Source organism: Polypterus senegalus, chromosome 1, assembly GCF_016835505.1.
Source record: "Polypterus senegalus isolate Bchr_013 chromosome 1, ASM1683550v1, whole genome shotgun sequence".
Lineage (NCBI taxonomy): Eukaryota > Metazoa > Chordata > Cladistia > Polypteriformes > Polypteridae > Polypterus > Polypterus senegalus.
The window spans coordinates 75,707,291-75,721,628 of NC_053154.1; the positions used below are offsets into that span (position 1 = coordinate 75,707,291).

At 39.3% G+C, this 14,338-nt stretch overlaps 1 protein-coding gene across 1 annotated transcript in view; it reads right to left on the minus strand.

The window, feature by feature from the left end:
• hapln2 (hyaluronan and proteoglycan link protein 2) overlaps window positions 1-323 on the minus strand; it is a 40,719-nt gene extending 40,396 nt beyond the window's left edge. The window contains exon 1 of the mRNA XM_039751036.1: window positions 288-323. The gene's annotated coding sequence lies outside the window, so the exon portion shown is untranslated. The remainder of the gene's footprint in view (window positions 1-287) is intronic.
• Between the last annotated feature and the right edge of the window lie 14,015 nt (window positions 324-14,338).

The following is a 14,338-nucleotide window of genomic DNA, read 5'->3' on the forward strand; positions in this document are numbered from 1 at the left end:
TGGATATGTGAGAAAAATAATATTTTGTGCTGATTTGACAATTTATTTATTATTTTGTCTCAAAATAAAAATATCATTAGAAGTAATGCTCACATTATGTAGTCTGGCAATGATCTTACTTGTTTTACAACTACATTTTTTTAACCTTTGCTTTAGTTCATTGTGCTCATTGTACTCATTATCCTGACTAGAGCTGCTGATTAACTGTACAGACTGCATCTCTGTTGTTAGTCATTAGCACTAAAACATAAGTAACATAATAGTTATAATTTGTTACTAACACTTACCTATTCTGTTTCTCTTCTCGGCACTCAAATGTGGCACTTGCTGCCACGGCCCACCTGCCAAGTTGTTTTGCCTGCCTAACATAAAGTTATTTTTGATTGAGGATTGCAGGAATCGTCGAGCAGATGGGTCCTTTCATCAGATTGGCTGGCCCAGCAGCGGAAAGGCCAATAGGGGGAGGCAGCTTGATGGCTGAGGTCTCCAGGACTCTAAACAAATCCAAATCATATTATGTGATATCATCTACTGTTAAATTCTGCTCTGTATTTGTAATATTTTTATTTTACTATTATATTATATTGAGGATTACTTGTGATTTGTCCTGTGTATTGTATTGTATTGACCCCCTTCTTTTTGACACCCACTGCACGCCCAGCCTACCTGGAAAGGAGAGTTGTTAGGTTATGTCCTACTGACTAAGTGTCAAATAAGGGAACTAAAAAAGCCAAGTGTAGTTTAGACTATGTGTGTATGTGTCAATGTGCTCTGTAGCAGACTGACATCCCACACATGACTGGTTAAGCCCATTCTCTCAGGAGCTTTGAGCTGGTGCTTACCTGAGGATGGTGTCAGGTACAGCATGGCCCTCAGACACCAGGTCTGCCACAAACAAGAGTGGCTGTCAGGATGCTGTGCAACATAGTGCTACGCACAGCATACGTGGGAGAGAAAAGCAGGGGTGGACATGCAGACATATTACCACAACAATGTAATCTGAAATCTAGGCAGGATGTAATACCCAGAAAATGATAATATTTTTAAAAGAAGAAGACAAAAGGCAACATTTATAAAACAGGCAAAAGATCAAAGTGCACTAAACTCAAACAAACCTAGGGGAGGAGTAGGCAGTGGGCCATCTCTCTATTATATAAAAAAAATCCTGGGATGAGACAAGACTTTTTCAGAGAGATAATTTCACGTCCCGCGAGACAAGACTTTGAGCCAAAAGATTTAACCACACCCGGGGCCGGAAATAAAAGACAAAGAGTAGAAGACAAAGTAGAACATCATAAAGAGGTTCAAAAAAGTTGGCGCAATACACATGCAGAGCAGGTTAAAGATTATCCATTCATAATCCAACCCACTATATCCTAACTACAGGGTCACAGGGGTCTGCTGGAGCCAATCCCAGCCAACACAGGGCGCAAGACAGGAAACAAACCCTGGACAGGGTGCCAGCCCACCACAGGGCACGCACACACATATACCAACACACTAGGGACAATGTAGAATCGCCAATGCACCTAACCTGCATGTCCTTGAACTGTGGGAGGAAATTGGAGGAAACCCACACAGACACAGGGAGAACATACAAACTCCACGCAGGGAGGACCAGGGAAGTGAACCCGGGTCTCCCAACTGGGTCTCCTAACTGCGAGGCAGCAGCGATACCCACTGTGCCACCCGGTTAAAGATTATGAAAGTAGTAAAATTCAAAAATCTCAAAAAAATGATAGTAAAGATCACATTAGTGCAAACAAACGGAAATTATTACTCTGTGAAATAACAGAACAGTGAAAAGAGATCGAATATATGGACATAGGTGATATGACAGAAGTATGTAGATATTGTTGGGCTTCAAAGTTTAAGTCGGAGACTTATAAATCGTCTAATTTGTGTTGCCATCAAGGAAAAGTAGTGTTCCTTCCCAATGAAGAGGCCTATCTTTGACAATTAAAAGATTTATTGTTTGGTGAATATGAAATCCACATGCACGAGTGGCAGAGACACAAAGTGGCTGGAATGTAGCTCAGGCCGGGGGGTTGGCCAGCAAAGTGAGCAGGGGGGAAGCCCCCTAGTATTATAAAAGCATTAGAGAAGCCACTGACCTTGACTGCACTTTATATGCCCCCAGTTATTCCATTAAGTGACTGCCATAAGGTACATGATGCCAGTCTGGAGACAGGAAGGGCCACGAGCCAGCTCATCCCTGGCAGTCAGCCTTTTATCAACCATAAAAAAATTGTCCTTCCTGAAAAATGCAAAACAATGAAATCCTAGACAAACAAGATAGATTTTTAAAAAATTGTTTAAGTTATTTTGAAACGACTAGATGGGAAGAATGTTAACTCTGATGGTCCATCCAAATCAGTCAGTGATACAATAGTCAAGAATTAGTCTAAGTCTATTGTACCCAAGAGAAGACTCATACTGTATATCTAGTGTTACTTTATACCAGTAACAGCGTACTGCACGATAACGTGCAGGGAATACACTTGACTTATAGTTTTCATACTCTTTCTCTGTATGTTTAGCATTCGTTCGCTCAAAGGTTGATGTACGTGAGCAGATTCGTGAGCAGATCTTGTTTTCTCCACTCTAGCGGCCCACTTCTTCTCTTCTTCCGTCAGCATCTTTTCGCGTTAAAACTGATTACCATTTTTACTTGTGTACCACGTGCCCACGTGTAAGACACGCACCCTAATTTTACAAAGAAAATCCGAAAATCGTTTTGCCCTGTGTATGAAGCACATTGTGATTGTATAGGAAGCGTTTAGGGCACGTTTTCCGCGAAATGACCTTCTGTTTTTGTTGCATGACAAAAGTTTTTCTTTCTTCCGTCACCAATCTCGAACACATGACTCTGGAACACCGTATTTGCAACCTGCTGCATGATTTCCTATCTTCTCTGCTTTCAAAATCACTTTTAGTTTCTCTCCTGCCTTGAAGGAGCGTAAACGCTTGCTACTACCATGCTGAATGACGACACCAAACAGATTCAAAAACAAGAGCGAGCGAGAGAGAGAGTGAGCCCAAGCAGAAGAAGTAAACATTACAGAATTACATTTCCTCATGTATGACACGCATCTGATTTTCTAATGCTAATTTTCGGGAAAAAATGTGTGCGTGCTACACGCGTAAATATGGTAAGTCAGTTATTGTGTTGCAAGTGTTCAATCTGCCTCAAGAATGATTTGAGATATGGAGAGGTAGGGTAAGTAATGGCCAAGGTGGTAGGGATGAGAACAGCGCCCATACGCATGTGCCGCATGGCCGTCCTGCTGGCTGCTGCCGAGAGTTGATTCTACAATAAAATGAAATAAAAATAAAAAGAGTAATAAAAATAATCACCCCAAAAGCGTAGAGTAGAGGTCACGTAGTATATGTGTATCAAATTTCAGGTCAATAGGTCAAATGGTTTGCGAGCTACAGATGATTTAAAATCATGGCCATACAAACGGACAGCCACGGTAGCATATTATATAAGAAGATTAAGGGCAATCTAATGAAATTTTCCTGGATGAAGACCTGGAATTAGTATTTGCAGCCTGCTATGCACTAATGGGTTGAAAGCATTTTAGTGCCCCTCATAATATTAAAATAATGTAAAAATCTATTAAGATAAATATTTGGCCTATTAATCTGAAATTCTTCTGAGATTTTCATTCATTAAATGGTTATTATTACTTATTATTTGGTTACATTTTTATCAAAGGCAACCTACAACATTTGAGAGGTACAATTGGTTACATTTCATGTTTATGCACTCGTAGCTGTGAATGTGTTAACCGGAGACACTGTAGTTAATGTGGACATACTATGAGTACAATCAACATGAAGTTAGCACCAGTAGGTATGACTGAGATTCTGCATTGGGTAAAAGGTTTAAGTATCTTCTAAGAATTTAATGTTTGCACAAGAGCTGGCCATAGTTCCATAGAACCTTTCAAAGTAACAGACACACAAGCTCTTTGACTATGTATGCTTCATTTCACTTTACTGTTGTAATTGATGATATCTTGTGATCTTTTTTTCATGGCTATTACATGTCTGACTGTGAAGTGTATTGGGTTTCTTTATTCAAACTGAATCTGAGGCTTTAACCATTTCATTGGAACAAATAATGCCCAGAGGATTTTTTCTTGGAAACTGCTTGTGATTGACTTGCAACACACGGCCATTACTGAGACATTTCCATAGATTCTTTCTAAATAAGTTGTGTTCACAGACCAAGCTCAAAAGTGGCATCATTTTAGGTTGACAGTTGCCATTCTGCAAACTGTGGTTATTTAACTACAATTCTAAGCAGAAGTGTTTTGACTTACTATAGCTTTTCACAAAATAATAGGTATTTCAGGATAGGTTTTGGTTTTATTTTGTTACACTGTCACTTTTTATTCTCTATTATGATCTTAGTCTGTTGTTTTGCTTTTTTGATTTGGAAATAGAAAGATCAGATTATGATTTAGGCCTCTCTGTCTATTATAAAGAGAAGATGATTTGTATCAATATATAAAACTATATAAATTAAATTAAAATTATTTGAAGATACAGTTAATAATAAACTGCTCAAAAAAATTAAAGGAACACTTTGAAAACACATCAGATCTCAATGGGAAAAAAATTATGCTGGATATCTATACTGCTATGGACAGGATATTGTGTTAGGAATGAAAGGATGCCACATCGTTTGATGAAAATGATAATTATCAGTGTACAGAGGGCTGAATTCAAAGACACCCCGAAAATGAAAGTGAAAAAATTATGCAGCAGGTTAGTCCATTTTGAAACAATTTCATTATAGCAACTCAAAATTGTACTCAGTAGTTTGTATGGCCCCCACGTCTTTGCATGCATGTCTGACAACGTCAGGGCATGGTCCTAATGAGACAACAGATGGTGTCCCAGGGGATCTCCACCCAGATCTGGACCAGGCCATCACTGAGCTCCTGAACAGTCTGAGGTGCAACCTGGCGTCATCAGATGGACTGAAACATAATGTACCAGAGGTGTTCTATTGGATTTAGGTTTGGTGAGCGTGGGGGCCAATCAATGGTATCAATTCCTTCATCTTCCAGAAACTGCCTGCATACTCTCACCACATGAGGCCGGGCATTGTCATGCACCAGGAGGAACCCAGGACCCACTGCACCAGTATAGGGTCTGACAATGGGTCCAAGGATTTCATCTCGATACGTAATGGCAATCAAGGTGTCATTGTCTAGTCTGTAGAGGTCTGTCCGTCTCTCCATGGATATGCCTATCCAGACCATCACTGACCACCACCAAACTGGTCATGCTGAACGATTTTGAAGGCAGCATAACGTTCTCCATGGATTCACCAGACCCTTTCACGTCTGTCACATGTGCTCAGGGTAAACCTGCTCTCATCTGTGAAAAGCACAGGGCAATAGTGGTGGACCTGCCAATTCTGATATTCTATGGGAAATGCCAATCAAGCTCCATGGAGCTGGGCAGTAAGCACAGGGCCTACTAGAAGACATTGGGTCCTCAGGCCACCCTCATGAAGTCTGTTTATGATTGTTTGGTCAGAGGCATTCACACCAGTGGCCTGCTGGAGGTCATTTTGTAGGGCACTGGCAGTGCTCATCCTGTTCCTCCTTGCAAAAGGAACAGATAACAGCCCTACTGATGAGTTAAGGACCTTCTACGGCCCTGTCCAGCTCTCCTAGAGTAACTGCCTGTCTCCTGGAATCTCCTCCATGCCCTTGTGACTGTGCTGGGAGATACAGCAAACCCTCTGGTAATGGCAGGTATTGATGTGCGATCCTGGAGAAGTTGTACTACCTGTGCAACCTCTGTAGGGTCCAGGTATCGCCTCATGGTACCAGTAGTGACACTGACTATAGCCAAATGCAAAACTAGTGAAAAAACAGTCAGAAAAGATGAGGAGGGAAAAATGTCAGTGGCCTCCACCTGTTAAACCATTCCTGTTTTGGGGGTCATCTCATTGTTGCCCCTCTAGTGCACCTGTTGTTAATTTCATTAACACTAAAGCAGCTGAAACTGATTAACAACCCCCTCTGCTACTTAACTGAGCAGATCAATATCCCAGAAGGTTCATTGACTTGATGCTATACCCTGATTAAAAAGTGTTCTTTTAATTTTTTGAGCAGTATATAAATATTAACTATTTTAACAATGTATGACAATAAATTTCCACCTTCTGTCACTGATGGAGTGGTGGCTTTAAGGCTAGGAATTTGCACTGGCAATCGGAAGGAATCCCGTAAATGCCAAAAGTGACTCTACTTCGTTGGGCCCTTGAGCAAGGTCCTTAACCTGCAATTGCTCTGTCCTGGGTATGACATTAATCTGCATCCAGTTCTGCATGTAGGCCCTCCAATCTGCAGGGAAAACCTGGGGGTTGGTGGCAGAATTGGCATTCCAGCCACCATAAAAAACCTCACATTGGTACCATTCCATCTGAACTAATGTGGTGCTGAGGTGTCACCCGTCGCATGACTGCACTCAGGTCCTAATCTGGGATCCTGAGTTGGTTTGTCATGTGGTGGGTGCAGCAATGTATTGTAATCAGTGTGTGCTTCTAACCTCTAACGTCTGTCACGGAAATGGTTATATTGATCCTTTACTGTTTGGGCCAAGGAAACTCAAGTTTGGTCTTGGAGGTCCACACTGTCTGCAAGTTGCCATTCCAGTCCAGTTGCTTAGGTAGAAACCAATTCTTGCTGTAAAAGAATGTATTTAATTTTATGGCTTTCATTCTGCCATGTCAGGTTATTCTTATATTTGACATGTTTTCCATTCCATTGATATCAGCAAAAAGATTTGTGGCTCAGAGCAGATAAGTAATTCACAGGCTTTCAATTTTTCTGTCTCTGTTGTTTACAAAGATTTTATTAAACCAGATACATGATCAATACACACAGGTAAACAGGGCCAAGTTAAACGGTGAATTACAGGTTTCTTTGTCATTTGGATCTCATTGTTGATTGGTAGGTTAATAACAAAATATGCAGTTGTTTAAGAATAAAATAAATTATTAAGAGTTTAAAATTTTAACAAGTAAGTTAACTAAAACAAAGCATAAAAAAATGTGACGTGATCAATAATTATTTCAGCAGCAGTATTTGACTTATAATGAAGTAATTCTAACCCGCAGCCACTGTGGCCCTTCAGGACCTTACTATCAGACCTTTGGCTTGAGCAGTACAGTCATATTTTCTCTTTCATTGGCTATGTACTCCAAGAGATTTGTTTTAAAGTGCCATTTTTATGGTCACTAAGTGCATGTAATTTCTGCAAAATATGTCACAGAACCTTCACTATGTGTGCAATGCTAAAAAGAATGACAGCTTTTTTTCAAATGTATATTAAAACAAATGGATCCAGTTTGTCTTTAATATTTTGCTTTCAGACAGTTAAGAATTGATCTCATTGAAATGCACATTTGTGATCATAGAGGTCAGTTGTGTTCTCAAAGGAAAACAGAGCAACCACCTCGATCAAAGGGTAATGGAAACCTATAGCAAACAGCCATGCAGAAATGTGCATAAAAGGGCTGCCTACCATGGCACCAGCCCCCTGCCCCTTTACCCACATTGGTCCAATGTGTCTTCTTTTCCCATTCGGACTTAATCAATTCTTTCTGAGCACATATACACAGCTCATTTTTGTTGTAAGAAACAGAGTAAAAGCAGCAAAAAAGCAACATGCCTTGTTAAAGCTAAGTAGGATACTGTATATTATGGCATATAAATATAAATTATGGGATCTGAAAGCTTGCCTGCATAAAGAGGCCTCCTCAGCAGCTGAGATCAATGCAACTCATCTCCACCTGGCAACATCAACCTCGCACTGCCTGCTCACTATGCCAAGTGAGTTTTTCCCCCGCTCCTTCCCAGTATGACAATGATAATGGAACCTGGCTGTTTCAACATTGCATGCGGGTCCTAAAGGCCAGATCACCAACGTTGGCTCAGGCAAATCCACAACCACTTTGACTCCCTTCAATTGCCCCTTGGTGATGTAGCTGTTATCAGGGATTCAATTGTACACAACCTCTACGTTGCATGCCCTAAACAGAAATCTTTGTTTCTTGTTTTCCCGGTGCATGAGCTCAAGACACGACAAGAAGAGCACTGACAGTCTTCGAGAAGCACTAGGACAAGACTGTTGGAACCATTTTATTCCATGCAGGAGTTTACGACATTCGCTATCGACAGCCACGTGGGAAAATAAGATGAAGGATTGGGTGATGAAGATTGTGACTGTTAAAGTCTTTAGTGTCAGAGTGAGCAAAGGGTGAGCCTGGGAGACTGAAATGGAGTTGTGCAGGGCTAATCTGTCTGAACATTAAGGACCCAATGACTGTATTATTTTATGTTCCTTGTTTTAAAGCTGGATTTTAAACTCATGGGTTTCACATTTTTATGTATTTATTTATTGAAGACATTTGGGAACTGCACTTGGGGAAAGTGTTTTGATTTTTTCTGTTTTTTTGTAATAAAAGCATTATGACAATTTTACACCTACCCCTTGTTGTGTACATCCTCATTTGCCCTGCCTGTCCCGGATATGTTTCTGCTGCTGCATGCATGGAGCAACGATGCAACACCTTAGCATATATTGTTATTTTTTGATAATCTAACATAATCAGAAATCATGGATAAATATTTTTGCTAAGGTTGTAAATAATTCATTACATTTATATAGCGCTTTTCTCAGTACTCAAAGCACTATCCACACAGGGAGGAACCGGGAAGTGAACCCACAATCCTCCACAGTCTCCTTACTGCAAAGCAGCAGCACTACCACTGCACCACCTGTGAGTAAATAATATACTGCTCCCGAAGCTAGGTCAGAATGCCCTGTGAAATTAAAATCACTGAAATAAAAAGGTGCACTAATTTGCAGCAAAGGCTAAAATGCAACTTATCCTGTCCTGGTGAAAGACCCTTATCCTTTTTTGAGCCAACGCCCACTAGCCATTTGACAGGAAGACACTATCACCTCCTAAAACTAAATAAATTGGACAGTGGGAATCAAGAACCTACATCATTACTGCTAGTATACCATGAACTAAAAAGCAAGATGGCAAGGAGCTGCAACCAGACCCAGCACAACTGAAAATTGGGAACTAAATCGGGATAAAATGCCATTCCAACATAGGGCACACCCATGCACACATCCACATTCACTACACACTCACTACTCACCTAATGTCTACCACACTACTTGGTTGCTTATTCCATTTGTCTATGGTTCTTTCTGTAAAGAAAAACTTCCTGTTTGTGTGATTGTATCCATTTATAAGGAAAATGGTGATATTCTGGTTGAAGAAACTATAGAAGAATAAAGCTGATGTCACACACACAATGAATATTTGGGAAAGGGTTGTAGAGACAAGGCTTAGGGAAGAGATCACCATAAGGGAGAAGCAGTTTGGTTTTATGCCAAGGAGAAGAAAAAAACTGATGCAGTCTTTGTATTGAGACAGCTCATAGTGAAGCATTGAGAAAAACAGAAAGGTTTGCATATGGTGTTTATTGATTTTGAGAAGGCATATGATACAGTTCCATGTTAAGAGGTTTGGAGGTGCATGAGAGAGAGAGAGAGAGAGAGAAAGAGAGACAGGAGTTCCAGAGAAGTATGGGAGGATATGCATGAGGGAATGAGGACCCTGGTTAAAAGCTGTTTGGGGTAACAGACAAAATTCCAGTTAGAGTGGGTCTGCACCAGGGATCTTCTCTAAGTTCTTACATCTTTGATCTGGTTATGGTTATGTAGCACCAGATAAAAGGAAGCGGACAGGAAGTCGGAAGAATAGACAAGGGCTGTGGAAGATAGAGGACTGAAGGTAAATAGGAAGAAGAAGACAGAATATTTGAGGTTTAATGAAGATCAGGATTCAGAAGTTAGGTTGCAACAAGAGCTATTGAAAAGAGTGAATATATTTAGATATCTAGGACTAATGGTAGCCCAAGATGGAAAACTAGATGCAGAGATAACCCATAGAGGGTAGCGTGGATAGAACAATTGGAAGAAGGGATCAGGAGTATTATGTGATCGAAGAATTAAGGCAAAGGTTAAAGGTGAGGTTTTGAGACATGGGCAGTAAAGGAAAAACAGAGGAAGAAGTCAGACGTGGCAGAAATGAGAAAGTTGAGAATGGTGTGTGGTGTTACAAAAAAGGACAGAATAAGAAATGAGACAATCAGAGGTACAACAAAAGTAGGAGAGATATCTAAGAAAGTACAGGAAAATAGGTTGGAGTGGTATGGACATGTGATGAAGAGAGTAAATTAATATGTGGGCAAAAGAGTGATGGGAATGGAAGTACAGGGGAAGAGAAAGCTTGCAGTCCAAAGCAGAGGTTGATTGATAAGTAAAAGAAGATTTGAATGAAAGGGACTTGAGTGAGGAGGAAGCGCAGGATCAAGCTGTGTGGAGAAAGTTGATCAGGCACATCGACCCCTTATCAAAGTGGGAAAAGATGAAAAAAAGGAAGAAGAAGAAGGAGTTATAGATACCCATTAGTATAGTACTGTGTGATACCATTGTTGTTGGAAACAGTTAAAGTGTTACTAATAACAGCGCAAAAAGAAAGCTGACTATAATAAATTAAATTACTGCTTATTTTTTCTGCAGTTAAGGACATCTAATGTCAAGTGATGGCTCAGATGTGTGAGTTGACCTCAGAGTAAACACCCAATGTCTTCCTCCGTTATTCATACTTGGTATTTTTTAATTCCTCTCAAGCCTGGAAAAACAAAATATGTGTATTAACCAGTGTGTGAAGTGAGTGGGAATGGTCAGAAATACCAAGCATCTTTCAGTTTTAAGATTTGCAACTCCTTTTTCTTGTATGTCAAATCCAAACAAATGAGCCTTTACACACCATGTTAATTCACAGATTGGCAGATTTCAGAAGCTGGATAGCCTGACAAGTTCAGAGGGGTCAATTAAAATATGGCAAAGGTTAAATGTTTGCATTACAGAACTGTTCAATACACATTTAGCACTGTATTGTGAGCTTCTGCATATGGAAAAAATTAAAAAGAATGAAAGAAGCAGAGCTAAGTAACAGTATTGCCACAAACCCTAGACACTCCTTATCATGGACTCTCTCCATTTATTATGGTATGGGCACAGAAAATTTAGAAAACCTCAACGAAGATGACATAGGAGCAGTCTGACTATTTCTAAATTAGGCTATGGCTGGCTACTAGTTCATAATGATGAACTGGGATGCTGCATACTATAAGATATAAGGTGCCGAATTTGCTTGCCCATTTATGAGCCAAGGACATAAGCTGTGAAATGAAAAGGAGTGAATGGACATACATAGCTGGTCAGCAGCCTTCACTAAGAAAGAAGACAAATATTTATAAAGAATCAAAAGCACAAAAAAGCCTTAACATTTTCCCATGAAAGAAAACCTGAAAAATGCATTTTATACTGTACAAATCTGATTACATTCTGTATCACCCTACATGATTTTTGCAGATTTTGTTCAAGGTTTCAAAATAAAAGAAAATAAAAAAGAAGAGGTGATTGGGGTTAAAGAGGAGTTGTGAGCAAAAAACGGAACTTTTTTCACTTCAAACACTGCTATTAAAAACAGTCATCTTTAAAATACTGCAGGCATGGAGAGAAATAAATCTCTCTGTGTTTATAAGGCATCGATTTTAATTCTTTAACTTACTTCTTACTTGTCAAGGCTTTAAACATTAAAGATCCTATGACTTGTGCAGTTCAGATGCTCTTCTCTATGCATTCTGAAGAGGTTAATTATCCCTTAGTTAACCATTTTTTAAATAAAAAATGCACATTATAAAATAATCAGTGTATGACTGTGAATATTCTGTTGACTTAAAATGCCTTCTTTGTCTTTGACTTTTAGCCTTTCTTGCAATTCTCATATTATGATTTTACAATACAGCATACATACCTTAGATGTCAGCCTAAGATAGTTCTGCAATGGACTGTGTTGAGGTCTGGCCATTCTACGCTTAGAAAATATGGTGCCATGTCACTGTGTTCTTGATGTAGAATTTATTTTACAGTAGCAGCTGGTATCCGCTGTAGTAATCCGCTTCATAGTTCTAAACACTTTGATCATGTTACCTCTTAAACTCTATTTGCTTAAACTGAAAAGGTTCTGTTCCTTCATTAGCTCATACCTCTCTGTCCTAGACTAGCCACTTTTTTTGGCCACCTTCCTCTAAGGTTGCTACACAGTGCTCCTTGTGAGGCCTCGCTAGTGCGTTACATTCTTTAAGTAACCTCCTTTGACTTGCACGCCACACCTCATGATAAGTAACCTATCGTCCTGCTAGCCTTCTTAATGGTTTCTGTATACTGTCATGTTGTAGATAGCAATGAATCCACTGTGACAAATAGGTCTTTCTCATAAAGGATCCTTTATGCTAAGAAGTTGTTGTCTTTATCCAACCGAGTGATAATTTGCAATTGAAATGCTGCTGTATTTATAGCCCGATTCCAGCAATGTTACGAAAGCCATGATCACAGTCACATGGTGCAGTATTATTCATCCATCCATCCATCTATCCATTATCCAACCTGCTATATCTTAACACAGGGTCACGGGGGTCTGGCTGGAGCCAATCCTAGCCAACAGGGAGCACTGCATAAACAACGAATGCAATGAAATATAAAAATAAAAGTAAACAAAACAAATCATCATGGACAATAAGCCTTCACAATGAATTTTTCTCTTACAAAACCACTAAACAACTCAAACACAAACACATAAAATCTTTTAAATGTGACATAGGTACACCATTCTTATAATCAGCTAATTCTGAAAATGTTCCCGTCACCTTAACCCTTTGCTTCCTATGTATGAGGCAGTTTTTTACAACCTACACACTACGCCTTAAAGTCCCAGTTGTTTTAGTTGGAACTTCCACTTGTCCTTGATAGTGCTCAGACAGGTTCCAGCACTGTGATTTTTAACCAGAATAGATGAAAGACAGATAAAAATGGATAGAAGGTAGCAAAAGAAGTTTCATAGAGAAATGTCAAATTAAAGTTCAGGCCATTTAGCTTGGCTGGTTAGTCAATAAAGAGATTGGCATTGTATCTCATCCATTAGGTTGTCGACAGGGTTGTGCAAATAATGTAATTTTATTTTTAGCTTATTATTTTTATTTTGTCAATGTCATTTCAGTGCCATTTTTCAAAAATGTTTTAATGGGAACTGCAATTTTGTGTTTTTAGTTTTCATGGGTGCCATCATATCATGTGTTTGTTATGAAGCAGCATGGTTGCTAGGCAATGTGATGCATGTGCTATTTGACTTGCGACATCATGGCAGCCATATTAGAAAAGGTGGCTGAACACATTAAACCATGTCCAACCTTTGTTGTATAATAAAGTGACAACCTAGTGAGCACTCTTTTGTTTTAGAATTTTCAGCTTATGACTTTGGTTTGATTAGGAATTTTGAATTTAGGGAACTTTATTGAAGCTTGATGAATGATCCAATTACATTTATCATTTTAATTTTGGCTATGTCTAAATTTCCTTCAATAACACCCCAAAAATCTTTGCAATTCAATCCATCTGAATTTCTATGGAAAGCTCCTGGCAGTCTCAACATACCGTATGTACTCGTGTTTAAGTTCTCCCATGGATAAGTCGGGGCTTGATTTTACCGTATAATTTCTGGTATTTTATAATGTTGGTCATATAAGTTGAATGTGGAAAATCACACTATTGATTATGATATGCTTACGCCCATCTGAGAGAGTAACCACCGGGCACACTGCATTTTTTTCTATGTATTGTGCCTACGTGACCTCATGGTAATATTCTAACTATTCTGAAGCGACGTTTGCATTGTTTAGTGTTTTTTGTATCTCACACCCTCACACCCTTAATCATAAGAGCATCCCTTATCTACGATGGAGCATTCGATCAGAAGAAAATATGAAGATGGTTTTAGATTAAAAGTCATTGAAGTGACGAAAGAAATTGGTAACTGCGCTGCTGCAACAAAATTTGATATGTCTGAGAAACTGGTGTGAGATTGGAGGAAGCAAAAAGAAGTAAAAAAAAATAATAATTAAGTGTAACATTTTTGAACGAGCATATAAGTTGGGGTCTGATTTTAAGATCGATTTTTCGGGTTTCAAGACCTGACATACTCGAGTATATAGAGTAGTTTTTGACTGGGGAAAACTGAGTGACTATGAGATTAAGAGGCTTAATTCTATCATAGCACCTGTCATAAACAAAGCCATCAACCTCCATGTGCATTTCTCATAATTAACCACCACTGTTCAATAGTGAATATAGAGATAGAGGAGATGCTAGTCTGCTG